This window comes from Molossus molossus, unplaced genomic scaffold (assembly GCF_014108415.1).
Source record: "Molossus molossus isolate mMolMol1 unplaced genomic scaffold, mMolMol1.p scaffold_m16_p_6, whole genome shotgun sequence".
Taxonomy (NCBI): Eukaryota; Metazoa; Chordata; class Mammalia; order Chiroptera; family Molossidae; genus Molossus; species Molossus molossus.
In genome coordinates, this window is record NW_023425399.1 from 58,646,687 (window position 1) to 58,673,678 (window position 26,992).

At 44.3% G+C, this 26,992-nt stretch overlaps 1 long non-coding RNA gene across 1 annotated transcript; it reads right to left on the bottom strand.

Moving 5' to 3' along the window:
* Nucleotides 1–18,827: 18,827 nt before the first annotated feature.
* Nucleotides 18,828–26,196, bottom strand: LOC118618658. Its single transcript, XR_004957080.1, has 3 exons — nucleotides 26,074–26,196; nucleotides 20,361–20,410; nucleotides 18,828–18,954 (listed from the first exon to the last, which is right to left on the bottom strand). It is a non-coding gene; the product is annotated as an uncharacterized LOC118618658 (long non-coding RNA).
* Nucleotides 26,197–26,992: the final 796 nt, after the last annotated feature.

A 26,992-nucleotide genomic window follows, 5' to 3' on the forward strand; every position in this document is an offset into this window, starting at 1 on the left:
GTAAGATCTGCCCTGGCCGGTTTGGCTCAGTGGTTGGAGCATCAGCCTGCGGTACAGAGAGACCCAGGATCGGTTCCCGCTAAGGGCACGTACCTCGGTTGCAGTTTGTCCCCGGCCCTGGTTGGTCGTGCGGGTGGCAGCCATTCGATGTGTTCCTTTCACATCGATGTTTCTCTCTCTCTCTCTGTTCCTCTCTCTCCCTCCCACTCTGTCTGAACAAAAAATGGAAAAATGTCCTCGGGTGAGGATAAAAAAAAAAAAAAAAAGAAAAAGAAAGTAAGATCTCTTATTCTTTGAGACAACATGGAGGGACCTTGAGAGTGTTATGCTATGCAAAATAAGCCAGTCAGAGAAGACCAATATCACATGATCTCACTTATTTGTGGAATATAATGAACAAAATAAGGTGATGAACAAAATAGACCCAGAGACATAGTAGTACGGTACAGACTGGCAAACCTCAGAAGAGGAGGATGGGGGAGAGGGAGGAGATAAAACAAAGAACTTATATGCGTATGTGCGAAACCAATGGACACAGACAACAATGCTGGGAGGGAATGAGGAAGAGGGTGTCAATGGGGGAATAAGGAGAAACATCTATAACAAAATAAATTAATAAAATAAATAAATAATAAAAAAAACATTTTAATTAATTAAAAATAATAAAGGCAGTGTCACATATCTTGTTGATTATTTTCATATTTATTACATGTTGAACTGATATTTTGGATATTTAGATTAAATATATTGTCAAAATATTTTTTTAAAAGCTATAGTACATTTACACACTGGAATACTACTTGGCTGTAAAGAAAAGGAAATCTTACCCTTTTCAACAGCATGGATGGACCTGGAGATTATGCTGCGTGAAAAAAGCCAGTCAGAGAAGGATAAGTACAGTCAGCCCTCGTTTATTGTGGTTAATCAGTTCCAGACTCTACCACAATAAATGAATTTCCGTGAAGTAGGATTCTTTATTTATAAACATTCGCCTCGCCACTTCGCACTTCAACTTTCACGGCTTCACTCTATCGCAGGAGCCCACTATATGGGAAAGCATAATTTTAAAAACCGCAATAGAGTAAAGCTGCAAAAGTCGAAGTGTGAAGTGGCAAGGGACGACTGTATCATATGATTTCACTCACATGTAGAATCTAGTGAACAAAATGAACTAACAAGCAAAATAGAGACAGACTCATAGAGAGCAGGCTGACAGCTGTAGGAGGGGTGGAGGCTGAGTGGAGGGGTGGAGGAATTGGGCAAAAGAAGAGGAAAAAAACCCATGGACAGGGACTATATACTGTACTATGGTAATTGCCAGAGGGAGTAGAGGGATGTAGAGGCGGGTGTAGGGGGGATAAATGGTGATGGAGACTTGACTTGGGGTGTTGAACACACAATACAGTGTACAAATGATGTATTATAGAATTGTGTTCCTGAAACTTGTATATTTCTGTTAATAGTGTCACCCCAATAAATTAAATAGAATTATGACAGGGAGAAAAAAAAACAAAAAACAAAAAAAGAATATCAGTGAGAATGGATGTGTTTCTAATTACATTTAGAAGCCTTGAGTTTACCCGAGATGTTTTGTCCTTAGAATGCCATCACTGGATCTATGTGAAATGAATATGTATGCATTTGCTGTTAGGAACGTTTGTTTAGTCATCACAGACTTTCAGGAACAAAAGTTAGTTTTGGAAATCTCCAGTTATTGATCATTTGTGATCTAACTACAAGACTGTTTAACCTTGAGGTTATTATGGGCAAATGTTCTCATTCCTAAGTGTGACTAAGAGAACATCAGGAGTGCAGACCACCAATTCCTCCAAATAAACTGGCTAAATGTCGCAATAGGAGACAACAGCCTCTGCTGACACAGCTTACTCCACAGTTCTTCTCTGAAGGCCAATTTTCAAAGACACTGACAAAACAAGGAATTCTATCACTGTGGATCACTTTTCTTTACAGAAACTTGCCCACTTCAATAATCTGCATTTTATATTATGCAGGGGCCAAATAAAGGGAAACAATTGCACCTAACCTCAGTGTGTGAACACCCATCAATAATCAATTGCCCTCCCTCTCCTCATCACCAGTGAAACTCTTTACAGAAACCTGACCACAGAGTTCTGTCAGTAATTTAGACAAGGCACAGGAGAACTCCACACCTGTCCCAAGCTCAGGGCTGCAGAAATGCACAAAATGTGCATCACCAGGTGCCAGGCAGCTGAGGTCCTCAGGGCTGAGACCTATGGGCACAATCTGACCCCAATATGGACAAAACCAGGTGGAACTTGAGGGCAGTAACAGCCACAGACCACCTGGACCGCTGCAGGCTGCCAGCACAGCATCCTATGACATTAGTTGTTTAGTGAATGCTTTATGATGATTTTAAACAATATGGGCTATATGAATTTATCATTGTTCATGCACTTTAATTAGCCTCTAAAAAAATACAGGGACCTAAGCTCCATGCTAATCTTTGTTCACACATTGAATCCATTTTTAACAATGCATTTTTAATTTGCTCTTGAGCATCTACTTATACATCTGTCAGTGCCTGCCTTGTAACTCCAGGCAGAGATCCACGATCCACTCTATAGAAAAAAAGTAATTGACAACGACACTGTTCTGAGCCCTGAGCCCCCACTCTGTACACCCTAACCCTCCCACAAGGCCAGAGAGGAAGAGAGGTAAAGAACAGGCCTACACTCACATCTGAGCAGAGCTATAGGGCCTTTGCTCCCTCACCCACAACAGGCCAGAAACTGCCAGCTGTATGTAATCTGGGAAACATTGCTTCTCTTCTCCCCTCTTGAAGCAGAAACCATCATCCTGTAGGCTCTCATCCTATTTAGAGAAACTTTGCTGTCCACAGTCCTTAGGAATGTGTGGGCTGTAGCAAAACATAGAACCAGGGTCCAAGATGTGGGCTTGAGGGACAAAGTTAACTCCTTCCTGCCCTGTGACTTGGGCACATCATTCAATCTCTCTGTCTTAGTTTCCACATTTGGAAAGAGAAGATGATAATAATATTTGTATAGTATGCATTTGGTAAATCTTATATTAATATTGATTAGAAGTAGTATTTTCTGCTAGAATAAACTCAGCAAAAACTTCAGGCAGCCCTCAAAATTGACATCACTTAAATCCAATGTATAAATAAAAAACTCTCCTCTCACTTGCCTGTCTCACCTCAAATCTACCCCATTATCACTGGGATTTAATAAGAGCTCAGTAATAGTGAGGTCGGGCCCTGGCCAGTTTGGCTCAGCAGAGCGTTGGCCTGCAATCCAGAGAGACTTGGGTTCGGTTCCCGCTAAGGGCGCGTACCTCGGTTGCAGTTCGTCCCCGGACCTGGTTGGGTCATGTGGGTGACGACCACTAGATGTGTCCCTTTCACATCGATGTTTCTTTCTCTCTCTCTCTTCCACTCTATCTGAACAAAATATCGAAAAATGTCCTCGGGTGAGGATAAAAAAAAAAAAATAGTGAGGTCGGGGTGGTATTAAGCATACCCACCATGGTTTGGGGCACAGCATAGTCAGTCCCTCCTAAGAATCAGGACTGGCTGGGACACACACGGTGCTCTTCCAAGTCCAGAGACACATAACCCCGAAAAGTCAGACTCACTCCTGCACACATGCTTCGTGCATACCATTCACCCTCAAAATCGTTTCTCAACATTTTCTCCTTGTGGCACTTACTCAGGCACAGCTCCACTTATGGGAACCCGTCGCCTCCACCAAATGTCCACCGAACTGAGACAGATGACAGTACTCCCCAAGACTCGATCATCTTGGAGAGAAGAAGTAATGCCACCAAAAGTGATCAGATCCACAGGACACAGCTAATAAATGTGTTTTCGCTTATTTCTTCCAAAGTGCCTAACAAAATTACTAATGAGGCATATAACACATGCTTTCTAAGTATTTATTAAAATTAACTTTAAAATGAGTGCTCCCACAAGTCCATGAAGATAGAAAATCCCAACCATAGGGTCGATTAATAAGCTGTGCTAGAAGTTCAAACTTCACACAGGAACATTCAAACATAAGACTTGCTACATGCACGTGTGTATCTGAATGGGTATATATGGGTGTGTTTGTGTGTGTGTCAGGGAAGACAGGAGGAGAGACCTAAATATTTTTTTAAGATTTTTTTAAAACTGATTTTTAGAGAGAGAGGGAGAGAGAAACATTGATCTAAGAGCTAAATATCGATTGGATGCCTCCAGCCCCCTACTGGGAATTGAGCCCACAACCGGGACATGTGCCCTGACTTGGAATCAAACCCGCAACATTTCAGCATGGGGACGACACCCAACCAACTGACCCACACTGGCCAGGGCATGAGAGACCTAAGCTTCTGATGTCAACATTTGCAGGTGTAAAAGGAAGTAAGTACATTAACCACAAACACTTCATATGGATCAATAAATAATTTTAAAAGATAATAAACAAAAAAGAGGGATAGGAAGGTAACATAGTAAATTGGGGGCCTTTACCCTGCCATTAATATAATTTATGCTTGGCAATTAAACTTAATAAGTGACAGATACATAGGTGAATGGAGTTGGGTGGGGTAGATAAATGGATGGGTGAGTAGGTGGGTCGGCGGATGGATGGATGGATGGATGGATGGATGGATGGATGCTAAAGTAACATTTCAAGTGCTGTCTCCATAGTTTCTCATTTCTCCTCCTCACAGTTTGAGAGATGTTCTTATGCCACTGTACAGAAGTTAGTAAGTGCCCAAGGTTAAGAGCCAGAAGTGGCAGAGGCCAGAGACAGTTCCAGTGGGACCCTGCCCTCCCTCCCCACACACACACAGACACACACCAAGCAGGCCCATGGCAAGGTGGCCTTACCCCCTTAGAAAATCGAGTTGTAAAGTAGTCTCAAAGAAAAATGGTCTGGTTGGGAAATTAAGATCAGCTGGGGTCAGATACCAAGAGTCTAAGTGCTTCCAGCGTAAAAGCTGCTCAGAAGACACTCAAATAGGGGGTGCAGAAATGAAGGCTGTGGGAACAAGGGCACAAAGGCAGAGGGCACACACCAGGAGAGCTAACTAAGCCTCCCAGTCAAGCAGATGAGATGCTCCCAGCAAAATAGAGAGAAGGTAAAGATGCTGCCAGCACTGCTACTCTGGATAAATAAGATGACCAAGCAAGATGACAGCAATCATTTGGAGCTAACAGGGGCTCTAATTTTTTAACAACTGAAATTAAGTTGGGACAAGTGGGATCAGAGCTGAGAGGAAGGCCAAACAAAACTGTTAGATGAGATTAAAATAAACTACTTGAAAATTACTTTTGTTAGAGTTAGTAAAATAATATACCTTTTGCATTTAGTTCTTATCTTTTTCTAAATACTATATAAACTACAAAGTATTCAATGATTATATTTTAAAAAGTAAAATATTATCAATCCCTGTATTATTGCTCTGAACAATCCATTTCTTAATGAAAATAATTAGTAAATGCTTGAAGGTAGTTTTTCTACATCTGAATAGAGTCTAAAAAGCTCTTGCCTGCCCTACCATAATTAGATGTCACTAATCACCCAAACACAGCTCCAAGCCTAAACCAAAACACCAGTAGAAACCAAATCACCTCATTAGAGCACATCCTAAAACCTTAACCACTTAACTGTAAAAGAAATGTAAACTGGTATTGGGGTAAGTTGAAATTTACTTCTCTTGGGAAAACCTGAAATACTAAAATTCTAAACAAAATTTTCTCAATGGACTTTCTTGGACACTTGTAAATAAAGGATTCTAGTAAGTTAATACATCTGAAATACTTAGGTTAATAAAGCTATGTTCAAACTCATATTTTCTTTTTCCTAAAAACCTTCAATCTCTTACTATATTTTAACATTATATGTATTTTTGTAGCTGTCTTTAAATCACTTCTGAAAGGAAGCTGGACATGCATAAAGAAATAAATAGTATGCAACTGGTACATGAGGAGTGAATCCGAGATCTCATATGGGATATACTCTCTGGCAGAGACACTGGTCTGAGCTACTCTTAAACATGATGAAACTAGAACCTGGGACCTGAGCTCTATTCCCACAGCAGGGGGTGACAGGCAAGAGGAGCCAAACTATATGTCATAACAAGGTCATCCTGTCTGCTACAAATAGCAGAAGGTACCAAAGTAAGATGTCCACTACTCCAGAAACTCTCTGACCTCTGCAATGTGAACCCTGCAATATTTATTTTTAATTACAGTAAAATACAAAGATACACCAGACAATAGGGTAGTGGTCTTTAGAACCTCAAACTCCAGCAAGAGTAGTTTTGATGTAGAATATAGTTATTAATGTCCCATGAAACCAGAATGCAGAAGTCTTGATAATGGGATGAACAGGGAGGCGGTGATGAAGGAGCAGCATTTTGCTATTGAAGAAATAGCACTTTGCAGCACCACTTCAGGGGGACACCAACATTTGGAGGACCACACCTGCATCATCCAATTGGTCAGTCAAAGTAAGAAGCTGTGAGGCTGGCTTACCATCAAGGCCTACAGACAGCAGCCTTTTGGCAAGAAGGCCTCAGGGAAGGAATTCACCACTGCTTCCTCTGCTCCTAATGTTTGTCCCTCAGACACACACATAGTCCAATACACTGAAGCTGATTTAACCAGGTTATGTCTACCTCCAGGAGAGATCTCTGCCACATCTCAGTTCACAAAGTGTTAACTTCTTTTTCAGAGTGAGGATGAATGTTAGAATTGCTGGACAGCTTCTGTGAGGTTGCCCCTAAAGAATATTCTGGCTGAACTTGTGCATACACAATGATGGAAAATCACACAGGAAGCACTATGGCCAGTATTGAACTTTATGCATCTTTGGGTCCTCATAAACTAGCACAGTGCCATGTGAGGTGCCCAACAGGACACAAATAAAGAAGTAGGAGACCAAGTCTGCCAAAGCAGGAACAATTCTTTAAGCAAAAGGCATGAGACTAAACCATAAACTGCCATTATCTCCAATGCTGCTGTCTCATCTATCCATTCTCCCACAGTCACAGAAGACCTACTATGTACCAGACCCTATGTTGAGAACTTGGAACATAAAAGTACACAGTACAGACCTCGATGGCTCAGAGTTCATGGTCTGTAGGGAATGCAGGTGTAGCATGCACACACAATGCATGCAAACACGAGTGCAAGCACACATATGCAAACTATAATCAAACTCTGAGGAAGCACTGAGGAAAGAGGGGACCAGGGTGCTGACATATCCTTGGAGAGCCCTATGGGAAGAGAGAAGATGAAGTAGCACCTCCAATCCAAGAACCCAGAGGAAGGCCAAGAGTATAGGGAGTGCAAGCCTGGAGAAGGGCCTAGGCATGTTGTGAGGCTGGGAGTGGGAAGGGGGGTGGAAGGGAGCTGAGCCTGCAGCTCATAGCATCTGTAACACCAGGAGCTGAGCTTTCAGCCAGCTGGACCACATGAGCCTGGGACATCCCAGCTGCTCTGTTTGTAAATGAACCTGACTCTTTCCAAAATATCTTGACCATCTCCATCACTGAAATGGGTCTGGGTTGGGTCTGAGTAATGAGTTTCTATGTGCAAGACTGTCAGAAATACAGCAAAGCCAAAGAAATATTGACATGCTTATGAACTCCCTTCACTGGCCAAACAGGAGCAGCCACCAACACTCACGTGGGGAGGAACTGCAGCGCCACTCACTGCAAACATACACAGTGCAGCTCCAGAACCAGTCACAGCCAGGCCTGGGAGGCACAGCTACAGCCACAGCCTTTTCTAGTGACAAAGCTGGTGCAACTGCAGGTGGAGAGAACAGCAGAGCGTCTGGAGGCCCTCCAGCCAGCAATTCAAGCTTCTAGCCTCACAGGGCCACCAAGGAGAGTGAGGTACTCACATCTTGTTCCCACTCCACACTGCTCCAGTCTGGGATTTAAAGGGTAAAGAATGCACTGTGAAAAGAGAGCACAGCCTTTCTGAGACTATGCAAAGTCCCTGGGTGAATGGCTGGCCAAAAACCTCTTTGGATAACCACTACTTTCATTTGCTCTAAAACCGTACAATCATTAATACCTGTAATTCACCCTAACTAATAAAAATTCATACTAGTTTATTCACAAGCTAATTAGAATTTAAAAGAGTGCTATTGCCGTTCAGGCCAGCTCATTTAGAAGCTATTGAAATCCTTACACAAGAGGTAGGTGAAAAGGGAGAACTAAATCTGTTTAAACTCCTAAACGGTCCCTTCAATACCCTTTGTCCCCTCAAATCCTGTAGCTAATCTCATTGGATTAGCTGCATTAACATTTCCAACATCCCCTCCCCTCCCACTAGGCCCCCCACCAGCAAGTTGGGTCCCAGGACACAAATATTCTCTCCAACACACAGCTACAAGCAGCGATCTTTAGGCGCACACTCCATGCAGAAACCCACATGAGCTCTGCTGGGGTAGGAGCGGGGGGGCCAGTTGGTCCTGGACAGGATATATCCACAGTGACATTTGCTGAGCAGTCTGACAGCCACCAGCTCCAAATGCAGGAATAGTCACCAGTCCTGTAGCACCTGCTGTGTACTCCAGGCATCATCTCATTTATTTTCTCCAGGTGCCCATTTCAGCAGAGTTTGGGACCCAGATTAGTGGGCCATCTACTGGCACATCTCTCTTGCTCACCTTTTTCTCTTAACTAACCAGCAGCTCTCCAAAAGACCTTGATGCCTGGCCCAGGGCTGTCAAGCAATAGTGTCCACTGAAGGAATGGATCTTGAGTAGCTCAGGGGCAATGCTACTTGAGGACAAGGCTAGGAAAAAGAATCCTATTTCCTGAATGTCTTCCAGCTGTTTTTTCCATTAAGCAGAATCACCCTAATTCTACTTGGCCCTGAGGCTAAGAGTGAAATGATCACCTTTGTCTCTAAGGCAAAAAAGTTGGCAGGCCAGCCAGTCCTTGACCAGGAGCCCATCAATCCCAGTAACCTTCCTTTGTACCAGGCACTTAAACTAGAAATTATGGGTGCTAATAGGCCATCCATGGTGGCTTCAAAAGAAGTAATATGCTATCAGATAACCAGGATACCCGGTGACCAGAGGCCAGGATGTGAGTGAGGGCAATGCACCTTATAAGAATTTAGTTCTCTGTTTCTCAAAGCAGACAACCTGCACCATTTCATCTGATAGTTACAATAACCCTATGAGAAGGCAAGTGTTGTCACCCCCATTTTCCAGATGAGGGGACTGGAACTCAGACTGGCCCAAGATCACACTCCCAAAATGAGAGCAAGAGCAGTACCAACATGGGGGTCCCCTGATATGTAGTCCAGTGCCTCCAGCAGGGCTCTGGAATGCCACCTGATTTCAACCAGCTGATGGCCTGTCATCCCCAAGCCAGACTCTCCACCACTACATTAGCCCTACAAGTCCTCCAATAATGGCCAAAGACCCACAAACAAAGAGAAAGCCTCCTGTTTTTCTTATCACCTTGTCTCATTCTCTGGTAAATGTAAAACTGAACTTTATTTGTATGTATTATGTCTCCACCATGACCCCAGCACAAAATGTTACCACCTTATCCCTAATGAGATGGGACTATATTGGCTCTAAGCAAGTACATAAAGGGAAGATCATGGATTCGAAGGGCAAAGCAAAGGGAAATAAAAAAAAAACCCACCTCTGAGAGAGATGTCAGCACTTCTGCAAAAGAAAATTAAGTCCAACAATGATGAAAGTATGATGCTGTGCGCCCTGTTCAGGAAACACCTCTACTCCACCAGCGAAGACAGAAGCTCTTTAGACTGTAGGTAACCCACCAGGTCCCACAGGTGACGACAGGCACAGAGCAAGTCAGACTGTGGAATGCAGTTCAGAATTGTGTTCCTGCTATTAGATCAAAGCTAAATGGTGACTTAAGGGGGGAGGGGGAATGATATGGAATTGAGATCCTATGCGTAATTGTTTCCACATCTAATGAGAAACTCTGCTGTGTGTAGAACTGCCCAGCTCCGCTCAGGGAGCATGTGGTGCCAGATGGAACCACTCTCTGTAGAGAGTAAACCTTACCATCCCCATAGCAACTCCATCCACACTTCCAAAATGCTTTAAAAGACGCACATCAAATTGTTTTCCACAATTTTTCAGAAACTGACTTTTTATTCCACACCTTAAGGAAATCAAAAACTGGGAGTGCTCTCAGTATAAAAATGATTGTAAGAAATTTGGGAAAGATGAAAAGATAGAGTTTTTTACATCACCCACAGTACTACACTGGAGACATGGCCTGGTGCAATTTCTCCAGTCTGATTTCTGTGTGAAGGTGTGTGTACCTGTGTCATTCAAACCAGATCTTCCTAATGGAGGAAAAAATTGGTGCTCAGCCCTCAAGAAACCCCACCCATCCTGAAGTGGACATGTGCCATCACTGGTCAGGGCAGGACTACAGATGTGTCTTCTGGATGGGAGGCTGGGGAAAAACCTGCAAAGGGAAGACCTTGATCCAAGGTCTTCAAAGGGCTGACCTTCTCATATGCAGGCAAGGCTAGCGTGTGAAGATCTATCATACAGACTGAAAATCACCAGTACAAGTGAACTACTATCTTACTCGCCACTACTGGGATCTGTCTTATTCGGGTTTTTTTTCCTATTCTATTGGTTACTTATCCTTGTGAATTTTAAATCCAAGACAATAAAATGAAACTCAAGAAGATATATCTAATACCAGAATAAAAGTACAGTCAGATGTCTAGAAGATAAGACAAACTTCCAGGTAACTTCTGTGAAAATATGGAAAAAAAAGATTCACAGACCATAATTTTCTCTACTTTGAACTTTTCCTGATCCCAAGAAAAGAAGAAAACAGCTTAGAGGGAACCAAGATTGTAACAGAGAAACCTTATCTAAACAAAACATCTACCTATAATGATTTTAATAAAATCAATAAATCTGATGCTCTTTTAGTTTGATAAATTTGCTTGAAACATATAAATAATATCTAATTCATCCATGAATAATTTAGCAAGCAAGTTAAAGCTGGGGGAGAAGAGATGGAGGGCAAGAGTTGGTAAGGAAAATAATTGTTCTCCAAGCTCCTAGTAGGTAGTTTACTCTGGGGAAAAAAATTAAATGTTAATGTGAGTAGAAAAACCTAAGAGGGGGTTGGGGATGACAAAGGCCCTAATATATGCTTGCCATCTCATCCCTTTTACTTCTTTGGCTGCACCTGAGCCTTGCCAGGGGGCTATTCTATTTGCACTAAGGTCTGGCCTGACCAGAGATGACTAAACTGAGAAGTCCAGCACTCACACCTGCCCCATTCAGGCTTCAAGAGGGAGAAGGGAGTAAGATGGCTAACCCTAAGCCTGGAGCCTTGAGCCCTCCATGTGCCACGCTGCCCACCATCTTCCACAGGCTGTGGACCCCATCGCTGCCTGCATTCTGTCATGCAGCTATGGTCCCTGGGCTACACGCCTGTCTCCAGCACTTACTTTCCAGTGGGACAGATAACAACCAGCACTTGTTGAACAGCGAAGAAAACCGGGACAGGGTCTGGGCAGGGCTCATAGTCAGGGATGGCCTCCTTCAGAGAGACACCTGACCAAGGCCTGAATGAAGGGAGAGGACAGACATGTGGGGCCATCAGTCCCCTTGCCTGGCACAGGAGCAGTGCAATTGCTGGAATGACTGGGCTGAGACTACACTATGAAGTGGGAGGAGAGCAGCCAGTCAGGAGACTCTAGCATGAGCCCAGAGAAGGGATACACTGAGCTACTAGTGGCAGTGCCATGACAAGTGGCCAGATATGGGGCAGGCTTTGAAGAGTGAATAAACAGGTTTTGTTGATGGACTGAGGTGGGCTATAAAAAAAAGTCAAGAAGAGCTCCAAGATGTGTGGCCTATATCACTGGGTAGATGGGAATGCTGTTAGTGAGATGGAACAGGTAGAAGTTGTGGAGGAACAAGGGGACAGTGGGGGCAGGTGTGAAGAATCAGGAGATGCCCACTGGACAGTGGAGATATCTGCTAAGCAATTAGATATGAGTTTGAAGTTCAGAGTTCAGGACAAGATCATCTATATAAATATATAACCAATTTTATTTTATTTTATTTTATTTATTTATTTATTTTTTTTTTTTTTTTTATCCTCACCCAAGGACATTTTTCGATATTTTGTTCAGATAGAGTGAGAGTGAGAGAGAGAGAGAGAGAAACATCGACGTGAAAGCAACACATCGAGTGGTTGCCACCCACACGACCCAACCAGGGCTGGGGACAAACTGCAACAAAGGTACGTGCCCTTAGCGGGAACCGAACCCGGGTATCTCCGGACCACAGGCCGACGCTCTAACCACTGAGCCAAACCGGCCAGGGCTATAACCAATTTTAATACATGCAACAGAATTCTGCCTCTAAGCTTTCCAGATGTAGGTATAAGGTTCTTGGTTCACTGACAGATCCCACTAAAGGCCAACTCTGAACCCAACCATACGTCCTCAGCAGCTTTACTTGGCAGGCCACCTCAGAAACCAAGAACCCAAACACATCTTGCTTAACGAAAGTTGTCAATAAAACTGCATCAGAGACTACGACAAATATTTCAAAAAGTATTTCAAATAAGAAAGAGCTTAGGTCCTGGCCAATTTGGCTCAGTGGTCAGAGCATCGGCCTGTGGACCAGAGTCCCAGGTTCAGTTCCCACTAAGGGCACATACCTCAGTTGCAGTTTGTCCCTGGCCCCGGTAGGGGTTGTGTGAGTGGCGACCAGTCAATGTGTCTCTCTCACTTTGATGTTTCTCTCTCTCTCTTCCCCCTTCTCTCCCTCCCGCTCTATCTGAAGATAAATGCAAAAATGTCATCGGGTGAGGATAAAAAAAAAAAAGAGAGAGAGCTTGGTTCTTTAGCCAGCTCTCAAAAGCAGCCATCAGATTCTTTACTGGGTTATGCTCACTGTTCCCCTCTGTCAACTCTAAGAATAAGCCAGAAGGGTCTGCTGATATCTTGTTATCTTCTCTCCAGAGTAAACAAGCCAATGAAATTAAGAGGTCACAGTTATCACTCTGTTATCCAACAGCAGAGGGTATATTCGAAATGGTACAGAAGACAACCATGGAAAGAGCGCATCTAACCAGCACTGTCCTTCAGGGCAGATGCCTTCCTCAGAGGTGGAGCCATGTTAGTACAAGCTCTCCACTGAACTCACTACTGCAACGACTTATTTAGTCCTATTGATCACGTGAACTAATGTGACCTGAGATCAGAAAGCACTTTATTTGCTACCTAAACTACTAAGCCCTTGTTAGTGGTGTCCAAACCAGGAAAAGCCAGCAGACTCCCTAGCCTCTGTATCATCAACTTAGGATGCAAAGGCCAGGTTCCTGCCCTTGGACTAGGGGTTTCTACATGTGGTTTTGGTAAGTGGGACTCAGACTCAGCACTTCTGAGGTCTATGGAGAGAGCAGAAAACTGCAGAACAAGTGTGACAGCAGTGTGAATGACTTCCACTTGGAATGAAGGGGTCCGAATACTTGGCACCCACAGCAGGGAGACAGAGCCAGCACATCTGTGAAGAGCTGAGCAGAAAAAAGGGAGCAGCTAGAGGCAGAGGTGCTGCCTGGCAAGGTGGCCAGACACCCACCAGGGCTGAGGCTGCAGGAAAGTGTTATGTAACTCCACTTGGAATGAAAGTATTCTGCTAAAAGGGGAGAAACAAAATGCTCAGTAACTTGCACCCACAGCTGAACAAACTGATACCATGACAGAGTCAAAACCAGCTTGAGGAAAACAGAGCACAGGCCCCAAGTACACAGGATGCACAGCTGGCAGAAAGAGGGTATGCTGGAGCACCCACTCCACCCTTACCAACAGGCAATATTTTAGCTTTGGCAGAACCAACAATGAATTTTTTCATTGCCATAAAGAGCTCGCCAGCAAACCTGCCTTTAATAATGAAAAAGAGATGAAAGCAGGCTCCCCCATCCCAGCCTGCCCTCACACCTCACTTCAGTGACATGTGCATTCTGCACAATCTTCCCAGGAAAGGACTGCTTGGTTTGGATGTAGTTGGTTTTTAGTTCTTTATGCTAACCTCTCGAAATTATGTAGACTGGGTGCCTGGTCAGCCAGCAAGGTGCAAAGCCTTGCTCCCAGCAAACTTCAGACAGATCCTGCTATGTGGCAGAGACAACAATAAGGCATATCTTTCTGATTAGGTTTTGCACATTAAAATAAACTCTGATCTGAATTCCACATTCACCTAATAGCCACATTAGAGAAGAATAAGGAACAAATCCATCAATTATACTTCTATGTATGTTTCATTAATTATCAGATGTTATCTGTGAAGAACTTCAAAAAGTTACACGTTTTGCAAACAGAAGGCATTATTATTACCATGTGAAAGTAATATGCCTGGCTTCCTGGGGTGAACTGCATAAAGTATGAAATTTAAGCAGTATGTAAAATGTGAATAAATATTGAATATAAAAGAACTGTGGTCAAGCCCTGGCCGGTTTGGCTCAGCGGTTAGAACATCAGCCTGCAGTTCAAAGAGACCCGAGTTCGGTTTCCGCTAAGGGCATGTACGACAGTTGCAGTTTGTCCTTGGCCCTGATTGGGTTGTGTGGGTAGCAGCCACTCAATGTGTCCCTTTCACATCAATGTTTCTCTCTCTCTCTTCCTCTCTCTCCTTCCTACTCTATCTGAACAAAAAATGGAAAAATGTCCTCGGGTGAGGATAAAAAAAAAAAAGAAATATGGTCAAGACAGAGTCTCCAGTGCAAACAATTATAGTTTATGAAAATAGATAGAAGATAGGTGTCCCAACAGGTTTGCTTTTTTTCACTGTCACTGGCTGTTGATTTGGTTTCAGCAAAGATGGGAGGAAACACTCCACAGCAGAAGGAGTCTTGCCTGCCCTAATTCAAGGCCATGATGCAAAAAGAACAACAATAATAATCATGACAACAGCTAACATTTATTCAGCTCTAACCATGACAGTGCCTCCAATACACTACTGTTCACCAAGCACACCTCTGTGTTCCCCAATGTCTTTATTCATACTTTCAGTAAGCCCTCCTTTTCCAGTTTTTGCCCACCTATCATCCAAGACACTTGTCAACTGCCCCTCCCCCACAAATCCTGTCCTGAACCCTTTCGCCCTTCCACACATGCCCAGTGAGAGCCCCCTTCCTCCTACCCCACCTGCATGTTTTCAGGTACTAACACGGCTGTGTGTCTGACACTCAAAACTCTGGCTATAAAGTACATTCTGTGAAGGCAGGAATAAACCATCTGTACTTATCCCTGCAGCCCCCGCCACATATTAATTGAACTTCACCATTCTTATAGATGGGTGTGGCTATTATAACTGTGCCCCTGCTCGATTATGAATAAATAATCTCAACTTCTTGATAGTTTCTTCTCTGGATCAATAAAGTAGTCCCATTAGGATTTCATATTACCTAAACCAGAACGCCAAGTCCCTCCCCACACTGTGTCAGAATTCATCCTAGCCATCCTCCAACAGGTTGTACTCAGAAAAAGGAGCCTGAGAAAGTCAGGGCAGCAAAGTGGCAAAATATCATACATAGATTTTGAGTTGGTGGCACTTAAATACTAACATGTAATTCAGGATTTTCTTCACCATGCTCACTCCTGGGGTAGGCACAGAGTTCCAAATTTCAGGAACTATATACATCACTTAGACCTATGAAATAATCAGCCCCCTCCTCATCCCTAGGGCTGCTCCCTATTACCCCTGTTCTGAATCTGTGTTCCCATTGCCCTAGTAGTGGTCCCCCAACTTTTTTTAAGCATATACTCCTATGAGCAAAAAGTGTGAGCACACACACATGGGTCATGTATATTTATTTATAAATTACATATATATATTACAGTAATAGTACATTGTACAAATTATACACAGAAATTTAAAGCTCTAGAATTTGCCTCCTAGACTCCACTGCATACTGCTCTCTGGAAGTCACCAACAGAGAACACCCTCTCCCTGCTTGTACACCTGGCAAAACTCTGTTCTTTCACCAAGTCTCAGCCCAAAGTCAATCTCTCCATGAAGTCCCCCTTGATTCACCAAAGTAGACTGGAAGTCCTCCTAATTCCCCATCCCTTTATACCTTCCCACTGAGGCCATCACCCTCTGCAGCAATTGTGTGGGGACAGAGGCAGTGCCTGGACATTACAGTGCCCCAGAAGAATGCAGAGCAGAGGAAACAGGAAGGGAGGGAACGAGGGGAGCGATCAGAGCTTACCACCCTTTAGGTCCAGCAGCCCCACTCTCCATGTACAAAGCCTTTCTTAACAGCTTAAATGGTGTCTCCCAACACTTTACCAGAGACTTGATTATAAACTGCCGACCCTTATTTTCTGGCTGCTTCCTGTATGGGTCTCCAAGTCTCCAGAGGGCAGGTGTTGTGTCTCCACCACACCAGGCTGGGTGGGCGCTTCACAAATATTTATTTGACTTTATAGTAGCTGCCATTTATTGAGCATTCACTATGGCAGTTCATTGGACCTCTCCCGGCTGGTGTTCGTATACATTATCTTATTTAATCCTCTTAAAAACCTTCCAAAGTCAAACAGTCTCCCACGGGCATGGCTGGACAAGAACCAAGTCACAACTAGGAGTAGAAGATAGAGAAAAAAAAACAACCCTTCCTCAAAACCAGGAGACAACACATCTGCTCAGATCCTTCCACACACACTCGGGACAACAAGTTGCTGCAGGCAGCTGCCTCTCAGGCCTGCTGCTTCCTTGGGTGGGTCCTGTGGATACAGCCTGCTTCGTGGCAGATGACAGAACAGGAGCCATTCCCTTAGGCATACAAATGTGCCCCAATTTTTAAAATACAATCTATAAACCAGATTAAGACAGTAAAAGAGGAAGGAGTCACATTGCAAAGTAAAGCACTAAGAGTTCCATTAAATAACTAATGCTCCCACTCCATTTCAATTTTTTTAAGATTTTTTATTGATTTTTTGAGAGAAAGAATGGGAGAGGAGGAGAGAGAGAGAAACATTGTTATGAGAGTAAAACATGAATCAGCTACCTCTTGAACAACCCCCACCAGGATCAAATCAGCAACCCTTCTGTGCAGTACGAAACCCAACCACCTAATTGATCCACACCAGCCAGGGCACACCAACTCCATTTAATGTCCAACTTTAATTATCAGAAAACAAATATTATTTCCCTGGACTAAATATAGTTGTATATATGAAATATGTTTACTATTTTTACATTACTCTTCAGATGGATAAAAATTTAATCCCAAGACCTCTAGTTTAGAAGTAAAGATTTGGAATCTCATATTTAAACATCAATAGGATGAAAACTAAGTTCTGTTAGGATGCAATATTTATCTTAACAACCCAGGCCTGGATGACTTCACGGGGGAGTTTTACCGAACAGTCAAAAAAGAACTAACACCCATTCTCCACAAAGTATTTCAAAAAATTCAAGAAGAAGGAAGACTTCCAAACTTGTTTTATAAGGCCAGCGTAATTCTAATTCGAAAACCAGAAAAAAGATAGTACAAAGAAAGAAAACTACAGGCCAATATCCCTGATGAACATAGACGCCAAAATCCTGAACAAAATACTAGCAAATCGGATTCAGCAATACACCAAAAACATTATTCATCATGACCAAGTGGGATTCAGCCCAGGGATGTAAGGCTGGTACAATATTCGCAAATCAATAAATGTGATACATCACATAAACAAAATGAAGAATAAAAACCACATGATCATATTTATAGATGCTGAAAAAGCATTTGACAAAATCCAGTATACATTTCTGATAAAAACAATCAACAATGTGGAAATAGAGGGATCATATCTTGACATAATAAAGGCCATACATGAAAGACCTACAGCCAATATCATACTCAATAGGCAAAAACTAAAAGCATTTCCCTTAAGAACAGGAACAAGACAGGAATGCCCACTTTCGCCACTCTTATTTAACATAGTACTGGAAGTCTTAGCCACAGCAATCAGACAGGAAGAAAAAATAAAAGGGATCCAAATTGGAAAGGAGGAAGCGAAACTGTCATTATTCACAGATGACATGATACAATACATAGAAAACCCCAAAGACTCATCAAAAATCTACTAGACTTAATAAATGAATTTGGCAAAGTAGCAGGATACAAAATTAACGTCAAGAAATCGATGGCATTCTTATACACCAATGATGAACTCACAAAAAGAGAAACTGAAAAAACAATCCCATTTACCATCACGGCAAAAAAATTAAGATACCTAGGAATAAACTTAACCAAAGAAGTAAAGGACCTATTTTCAGAAAACTACAGGACATTGAAAAAAGAAATGGAAGAAGATATAAAGAAGTGGAAGCACATACCTTGTTCATGGCTTGGAAGAATTAATATCATTGAAATGTCCATATTACCCAAAGCAATTTATAGTTTCAATGCAATCCCCATCAAAATACCAATGACATATTTCACAGAACTAGAATACTTCAAAAGTTCATATGGAACCAAAACAGGTCTCGAATAGCCACAGCAATCTTGAAAAGGAAGAACAAAGTTGGAGGGATCACAATACCAGATTTCAGGTTATACTACAAAGCGACTGTAATCAAAACAGCCTGGTACTGGCACAAGACCAGGCATATAGACCAGTGGAACAGAATAGAGAAACCAGAAATGGACCCAAGACACTATGCTCAATTAATATTTGACAAAGGAGGCAAGAGCATACAATGGAGTAAAGACAGTCTCTTTAATAAATGGTGTTGAGAAAATTGGACAGCTACATGAAAAAAAATGAAACTAAACCATCAACTTACACCATAAACAAAATAAACTCAAAATGAATAAAAGACTTAAATGTGACCCATGAATTCATAAAAATCCTCGAAGAAAATGTAGGCAACAACATTTCGGACTTCATACACAGCCGAATTTTCACCGACACATCACCTAAAGCAACAGAAACAAAGGAAAAAATAAGCACATGGGACTACATCAAACTCAAAAGCTTCTGCACAGCAAAAGAAACAATCATCAAAATGGAAAGGCCACCCACTGTATGGAAGAACATCATTGCCAATGATACATCAGATAAGGGGTTAATTTTCAAAATATAGAGTACTCATACAACTCAACAAAAGGAAGACAAAGAACCCAATTAAAAAATGGGCAGAGGAACTAAATAGACACTTCTCCAAACAGGACATACAAATGGCCAAGAGACATATGAAGAAATGCTCATCATCACTAATCATCAGAGAGATGCAAATTAAAACAACAATGAGGGATACCAGTTCCCAATGACTAAGACAGATAGTTAAACAGAAGTTTGCAGCCACCTAGTAAATCCTACTTCCCTAAACCAAGGACACTTACAGCTGATGAATATTCTAGTGATCCTCCCCTAAGACCTCCCCTAAAAGCCCAGCCTTCAAAACCCCTGAAGATGAAGGTCCCAATGTGCTCTCCTACCCAGGAGCACACCAGGGCCAACTCCTATTTCCCCTACCGCCTTCCCTTCTTCCTCTAGAGGCACCTATCTCCTAAACTCCACGGGACCCCAGGAGACTGGCAACCAGGCAGCAATGGACAGCAGCAGCTCATCCCAGGCTAACCTCCTGAACCTGTCTCTAAGGCCCCCTTTATTCTGACTTTCAGTGAACCAAGGCAACCCAGTCTAGGCTCTCCTGCTACTTCTATGCCCTTCCTAGTTTCACTATCCTAAATGTGTTTTACTGTGGACAATAAATTCTTGCTTGCTTTTCTACACTGTTTCTCAATTTAAATCTTTCTTTCAAGAAGACAAGGACTGAGGTCTTCTATTCCTTTGACTCTTAAGTGTCCTTGGCTTAGGGGAGATAGTATTTACTAGGTGGCTACAAACTGCTGTTTAATTATCTTAGTTTCCCTATTCTGCTTGTCCTGGAACTTTCCTACCTTCTTACTATTCTATAATAAAAGCAACCTAGAATCAAGCTGTGGGCTCTTTACTCTTGCCTTCCAGAAGCAGTGAGATTTTACTGTGAAAATTCCCTCCCCAACTCTTGAGGCCACCAAAAATCAAAATAATCCCTGTCACATGCCTCCACCAGCAGCCAGGGGCTCAGCCCATTTCTGAAGGATGGTAGTCCTGCAAAGGAAACAAGACACAGCAGGAAGCCAGCCATTCTGCAAACCCCAAAAGCAAGGAGTTCAGACACTTACATAGGAGGTCCTTGCCACATCTCACATGGAAGGATGGCTGGCCAGGGGTGGATGGGATAGATACTTTTTGCAAACTGGATAGAACAATCTTACTTTGAAAAGAAATTCTAGATACATGTGGATGAGGGTGCACAGATGTTGCTCACACTCACCCAATTCCTGATCTTAATGTCACTCAAGTAGTCCAGGCCCTTCATCCAGTCTGCAAAAAGAAGAGCAAGGCATTTGGCAGAGGCCCAATTTAGGAGGTGGCTTTGTAATGTGAGCAGTGTGTCCGCTAACAACTAGAGCAAGACCATTAAGTTCATTACACCTGTCACTCTGCCAGCTGACTATCCAAATTGCCAGAGATGAAAGTACATTATGCCCAAGGAGTGCCACCCAGCCCCCATCCAGGACAGCACCACACTTATCTCAAAAAATTTGTTCTGTGTCTGCACCTGCAGAAAGAACACAACCGTAAGCAGCTTGAAACTTGGCTCTGAGAAACCTCAGGGCCAGAGCAGGTCCATATAATAACAAAGTTTAGTTCCTTAGAGCAGGTCCCTGAGAGGAAGACGAGGTGCTATGTCCCTGATGAGGTGGGGAGAGGGGCAGGGAAAGGGGGCAAAGCCACCAGCAACACTAAGGACACAAAGCTGCTATGTGAATTCTGCCCTGAAGCAATGCCAAAAATATAGTGAGAGACACACCCTTTTCATTTCCGAACCAAGTACAATTGTAGGCAGTAGGCAGAGGCCTTCCCCAAGCTGCACAGCCAACAGGCTCCCTGGGTGTACACCGCCAGGCCACCACAGGCTGCAGAGTGCGTTTGCAGTGCAAGTGTGTTGCAGACAGCGGTAATTTATTTATCCCTGTCATGTAACATTAGCAATCTGTCTGGAGCTTGGCAAGCACCAACTTGCACTGTCATATAAACTGACAAACTTAAAGTTTCATAAGTGCTTCTTTTTTCCAGCAGACAGTAAAGCATCATTTTAAAAAAGTTATCTCCTTTTCTGTTCCTTTTCTTTCTTCCTCTTCCAAAAGAAAAAAGGAAGGAAAAAAAAAAAACCAACAAAAGAAACCATGCAAACAGAAATGATCCCTCAGCAGGATTCTTAACCTTAAAAATCTCAACATTTTTCCAGTGCCAAGTAAATGAGTAAATAAATGGATGGGGAAAGGGGTGTGGTGGGGGTCAGCCTGAAGGGGGTTACAGAGCAAAATCTGCAAAACAAAAGTACAGTCATTAAAAATTAATAAAGGGTGTGGACATCAGCTCCCCACCCCCTTCTGCTCATGGGGATTTGAGCCAGACATTCTGCATCCTCATTAAGTGGTGTCTGGCAGGCTGCCGGAGTTTTAGTGGGTTCTGGGAATGCCAATATATTAACCAGAGGACTTTCCGCATACCCTTTAGAGTTTTTATTCTAGAAAAGTCAACCATTTGGCACTGTGTAGCCTTATTTTTGTCCGGGAAAGCTCTCAACTGCCAATCAAGGGAGAAATTATAGCTATGTTCTTCATAATTTCCAAGACCTATCTGGAAAACAAGCTTGGTGGAAAGAAAAGTCCTCACAAAAACAGCTGAAAAGGCCAAAGTATCATTTTTAGTGGGAATTCAAAGAAAAGCAATCCATATTTAAATCACATGAATATAAGACAACACAGACATTATTTTCAAGTCCTCCTATGATAGAGGAAAAAACAATATTAATTGTAAATATAAACCCAATATTTTTATAGCAATTAGCTATTGCTTGATAATGAAGCAAATAATGCCACACACACATACACACACACACAAATCTCTAAAAAGTGGTGGGTCTTGCGGCCTAAATTTTCAAATAATAGGCAGAAGCTTTACATTCCTATTTTAAAACTTAAGATTCACCTTTAATGCACACCCATAGAATAAGTCAAGGTGTTAACTGTAGACTAACAAAAGTCATGTAACCAGAAAGTCACTTTGACAACAGATAATAACAGCTTCCAGGCAAGTTTTCTGAGACCTAAACAAAGGAATGAAGGAATGGAAGGAGGAAGGGAGGAAAAGGAAAGGAGGAAAGGGCAATTTGGGACTACTTAACTATTTTGCCACTGTTCACATTTAATAGCCATGTGTCTATATAAAGTATGTTAAACATTTCTAAAAATTTTCCAGGTTGGTGGGCTAGTGTGGCTCAATTGATTGAGCGCAGTCTCATGCACCAGGAAGGAGGTCGCCAGTTCGATTCCTGATCAAGGCACATGCCTGGGTTGCAGGCTCAATCCCCAGTAGGGGGCATGCAGGAGGTAGCTGATGGATGTTTCTCCCTCATGGATGTTTCTCTCTATATATCTCCCTTCCTCTCTCTGAAATCAATAAAAATATACTTTTAAAAAACTTTTTTCTGGGTTAACATGGAATAATCTTTTATAGCTATCGCTCCTTGAGTTTTCTTCCTTCTCTATTACTCTCACCCAAAAGCACAGACACATGGTAGAGACTCCATAAGCCTAGACTCAGAATAAAGACGAGAAGAAACATGAGGACTACCAAAAAGATCTAACCAGTCACAATTACAAGTGTCCCTGCCCTGAGTTCTCAGAGTGCTTGGGTTTTATAGGGTGACACAGAGCAACCGCCCCCTGCCCAGACCACAGGGTGACTAAATGCTGAGCTGACAGCATGCTGGGTGAGTGCGAAGGGGATCCAGACAGAGCCAGAAACTACCTTCAGAGAGCAAAAGTAACTCTCACTTCTCTATATTCCCCTCTCCAGCTGGGAATTGACCCTCCAGAGGCCCAGATAAAAAACAGACTGCATCCATGAGCTGCAAGACTGCTATGCCAGGCTGCTAAATCAACCAAGACCACCGCACAGTTCCAAACTATAAACACCTCTGCAGATGGGTCCTTGCTCTCAGTGCAGCAGGCAAGAAAATTATTCTTAGGACACTGTCAGCCATTAGGGGAAAATAAATATTTGTCTATGTATGTATATGGGAGTGGGAGGGTGGACAGACTTTGAATCCAACAAATTGGCACAAAATCCCTTAGTAAGCAGCTGGCTCTAGTTGGGATCCTCTGCAGGACTGTGGTCATGCAAACCAAGTCCCTAAGAGGATTCAAGAGACAGCCCCAAAATCCTACTGGGAATAGTTTTCTCCATCATAAATACAAACCTAAACAAACAGAACGATGGCCAATGAGGACAAGTTCTTCCAAGGACAACAGCAGAATGTTAGAAAATTAGAGGAGTATTTTAAAATAAAGGAGGGATATAACTACAACTCCATTACAACAAATAATCCCTTACTAGCATGTACAGATTGGCACCTAATTCCTAACAGTGTGTTCAAATGTCAATAGTAACGGGAAGCTCTCAAAAGAATTAAGCTTTCAAAGATCAGGAAGAATTCCTCCCATATTTTGAAAAGCACTGCTTTCTGGCCAGTTTAGCTCAGCTGTTAGAGCTTCAGCCCTTGGACCAAAGAGTCACGGGTTCAGTCCCAGTCAAGGGCACATACCTCAGTTGCAGTTTGTCCCTGGCCTTGGTCAGGGTCATGAGGAAGGCAACCAGTCAATGTGTCCCTCTCACGTCGATGTTTCTCTCTCCCTCTCTCTCCTTCCCTCCCACTCTATCTGAAGATAAATAGAAGAAAAAAAAAAAAAAATATATATATATATATATATATATATATATCATCAGGTGAGGATTAAAAAAATAAAATAAAAGTAAAAAGCACTCCTTTGCAAGGACCATCAAAAGGCATTCAAGGGTTGATAGGAAACCAAATATTATAATTCAATAAATGTACATGGGTAATATTCTGCTCTGCTCATTTGTCTATGTAATGACTCAAATTTGTATTATGATCCTTTACTAAATAAACATAAAGAATGTGTTCCAAGAGAATTTTGCAGAGTATAAAGGCAGATGTACTGATGACAGTGAAAACATAAACAGCAGAAAAGACTAAATACTCATATACAAAATGCAAACCATAACTTGTGCAATGACAACTTCTCAATGCAGACTCTACAGAATCTTTCTGGTAATTCAATACTCAGTCCTAAAGCTCCAGGAGAGATACAAATGGGAGAATACCTTCCTTGGCTAGCCAAACAAGAGGAAAACAGGGAAGTTTCCCAGACCTTCCTGAGAGAAAGCACCAACCTGCATGCCAGCCACAGTACCCATATATTTTTGAGAGCCAAAACTGTTCACCATCTCTACCCAGCTTCACAGCAAGAAACGTATTAACAGTAGCTCTCTGAATCAATACTCTGTACAGCTTGTCTCACCTCACATCCCACAATGCCCAGCACATAGTAGGTCTTAAATAAAATTACAATTGTAATTAACATTTGGAAAGCAGCACTGAACTATAAGTGAAGGGGTCCAGGGACTAGAAGTTACCAAAAATAATGAGAGAGAGAGAGAAGGAAATCGATGGGACACAGAGGAAGAGAAAGAAGCAAGTCAAAATTATTTAATTCTAGCTAATTAAAAGACTGAGGAAAATAAAAATTAAGCTAGTTTATGTGGCCATTGCCACTCAGCAATCATTCCTATGCCTGGGTAGGAGGAGCGAAGAAGCCCTACTTGTTATAAAGAGTTTCTTGCAGTCCTGACAAGCAACGCGGTGCCCTGCCAGCAAACCCAGGAAACAGGGCACTGACCCATGCGCTTTCTCCAGGTGCCACCCACCCACAACACGCCCAAGTCGTACTCCAGAAAATCTCTGCCTTATTGGGATGCCTCCTCCTTTTCCAATTAAAAAAAAAAAAAAAAAAGTTTAAAGACAAGCAAATGCCCTCCGCCACCATAGCGAATTAACTTGAATAGAGCCCACTGTCTTCCATCAGCATACTTACAGGGCGCACACCCAACCCCACCCTGGGCGGCTCACCCGGCAGGGGTCCCAGAAAGCCTTCTCACCGCTGTGCAGCCAAACTCCACAACAAAGGCAAGTGCCGGGGCAGGGCTGGGTGCTCGTTGCTTCCTGTTTATTCCACCGTGAGGGTCAAAGAGAAATTCAACACACGCCTGCTTACTCCAGAGCTCCCAGACCCAACCTAAGTGTAACAGCAGCCACCCAGACAATCGACTTCCCAGCCAATGCCGGGAGCTCCGGGCGGTCCCGGGACCGACGTCTATGCGCGCCCGGGAGAACGCGGGCAGACGCGGACAGACGCCGGGTGAGGCATGTCTTACGGTTTGCCTGGCGCAGGGCGCCGGGCGCCGGATGCCTGAAGCCAGGCAGCAAGACATAGGGTCCAGAGTACTGCCCGCTCCCGTCCCCTTTCCTTTCTGCAAACTCCCCTGCAAGGTCCTGCACACAATCTTCCAGCTTCCCTATGACCTCCAGTCCCCCGACCGAGAGGCCCAAGGGAGCTAAGATCTCAGTTTCAGTGGCCCCCACGCTCACCCTGGCCTCCTCGTAGTGCAGAATTAAAGTCCTGAAACCGCAGGACAACCTGCACGGAGGCACCAGAATATGGTAAACAGTGTGGGGGTCGGCAGTGTACCTTTAGCAAAGCGCACCAGCAAAGGAGGTGGGACTGCCCTCCCCCAACCACCTCGGACGAGCGCCCCGGATGCCCACGGTGCCCACCTAAGACACTGCCTCACAGCCCTGGCGTAGTCTCCTAGGCACTCGCCAGGATGAGGAGGGTGCCCAGAGCTGGGCCGCTCTCTGGGCCCCCACCGACGTCACAGGCTCGCTGATATCCCTTTCTGGAGCGTCCAGTCCCCAAACCCCACACCGCACTGTGACTCACACACACACACACACACACACACACACACACACACGCACTGCCCGGGTCCCCAGCGCAGCACTGAACTTGGGCCAGACACCACGACCACAGCAGCCACCTCAAGTCTGCACTCACCTGCGGCCGCTCCTCTAGAGCGGAGGCTGGGGACGCCCGCAGTGCGGCTCGCCTGGCCACCGGGCCCTGGTGGCCACGGCAAGGACACAGCGCGCTGGGTCTTTCTAAGAGCTGGGGACCTTACACGTGGGCCTCCCCCGCGCTCCCCGCCCCCCTTTCACTTTCCTAGGGACTCGCAGTCTGTCTAGTGGCGGCGGCTGCAGCGGCTCCTCCCCGGCTCGCAGGGGATCCCCGGCCGCGGTGGCGCACGGAACGGGCAGGGCCAGCCACACTCGCCTGCCAGTCCTGCCGGACCCTGCCCGCAGCCTCCGGGCAGGCGGTAGAAGGGAGACAGTACTACTACGGCCGCCAAGGGAGGTGTCCCGCCTCCCGTCGCCAGAGGGGGGAGTCTCCCGCCTCCCGCAGCCGCCGCCGCCGTCGTCTGTCTCCTGCCGTAACTGTGCTCGCCGAGGCAGTGTCTGTCTCCAATTCCTCCTCTTTCCTCCCTCCCCATCCCCCTCCGCGGTGGGGACCCGGCCAGCGGCCAGGCCGCCGTGTGCCGCCGTACTGGCAGGTGGGGGCCGACTTCGACCCTGCGCGCACAGGCCGCACCGACCTCTGCAGGCTGCGGGCACGGAGCTGGGAGTGTGGGGACGCGAAGGCCGCGGGACCCCAGGGCTCCGCGGGGCCGACAGGCTGCGCACGCGGCGGCGGGCTTGGGCCTCGCGGGGCGCGCGCCCACCGCCGGCCGGACTGAGAACTCCAAGTGCTGAGAGATTGCCGGCTGTGACACCAGGAGAAGCCAGCTCTGGGAAACGGGCTATAGACTGTCTCCAGAGGGCGGGCCTGGGTGTTCAATGCACCAGTTACCTGGTGGGCTGTGTGCGCCCAGAGCAGCATGCCTTCAGGTACTAGTTCCAAGATGCACACTAGGGCTGCT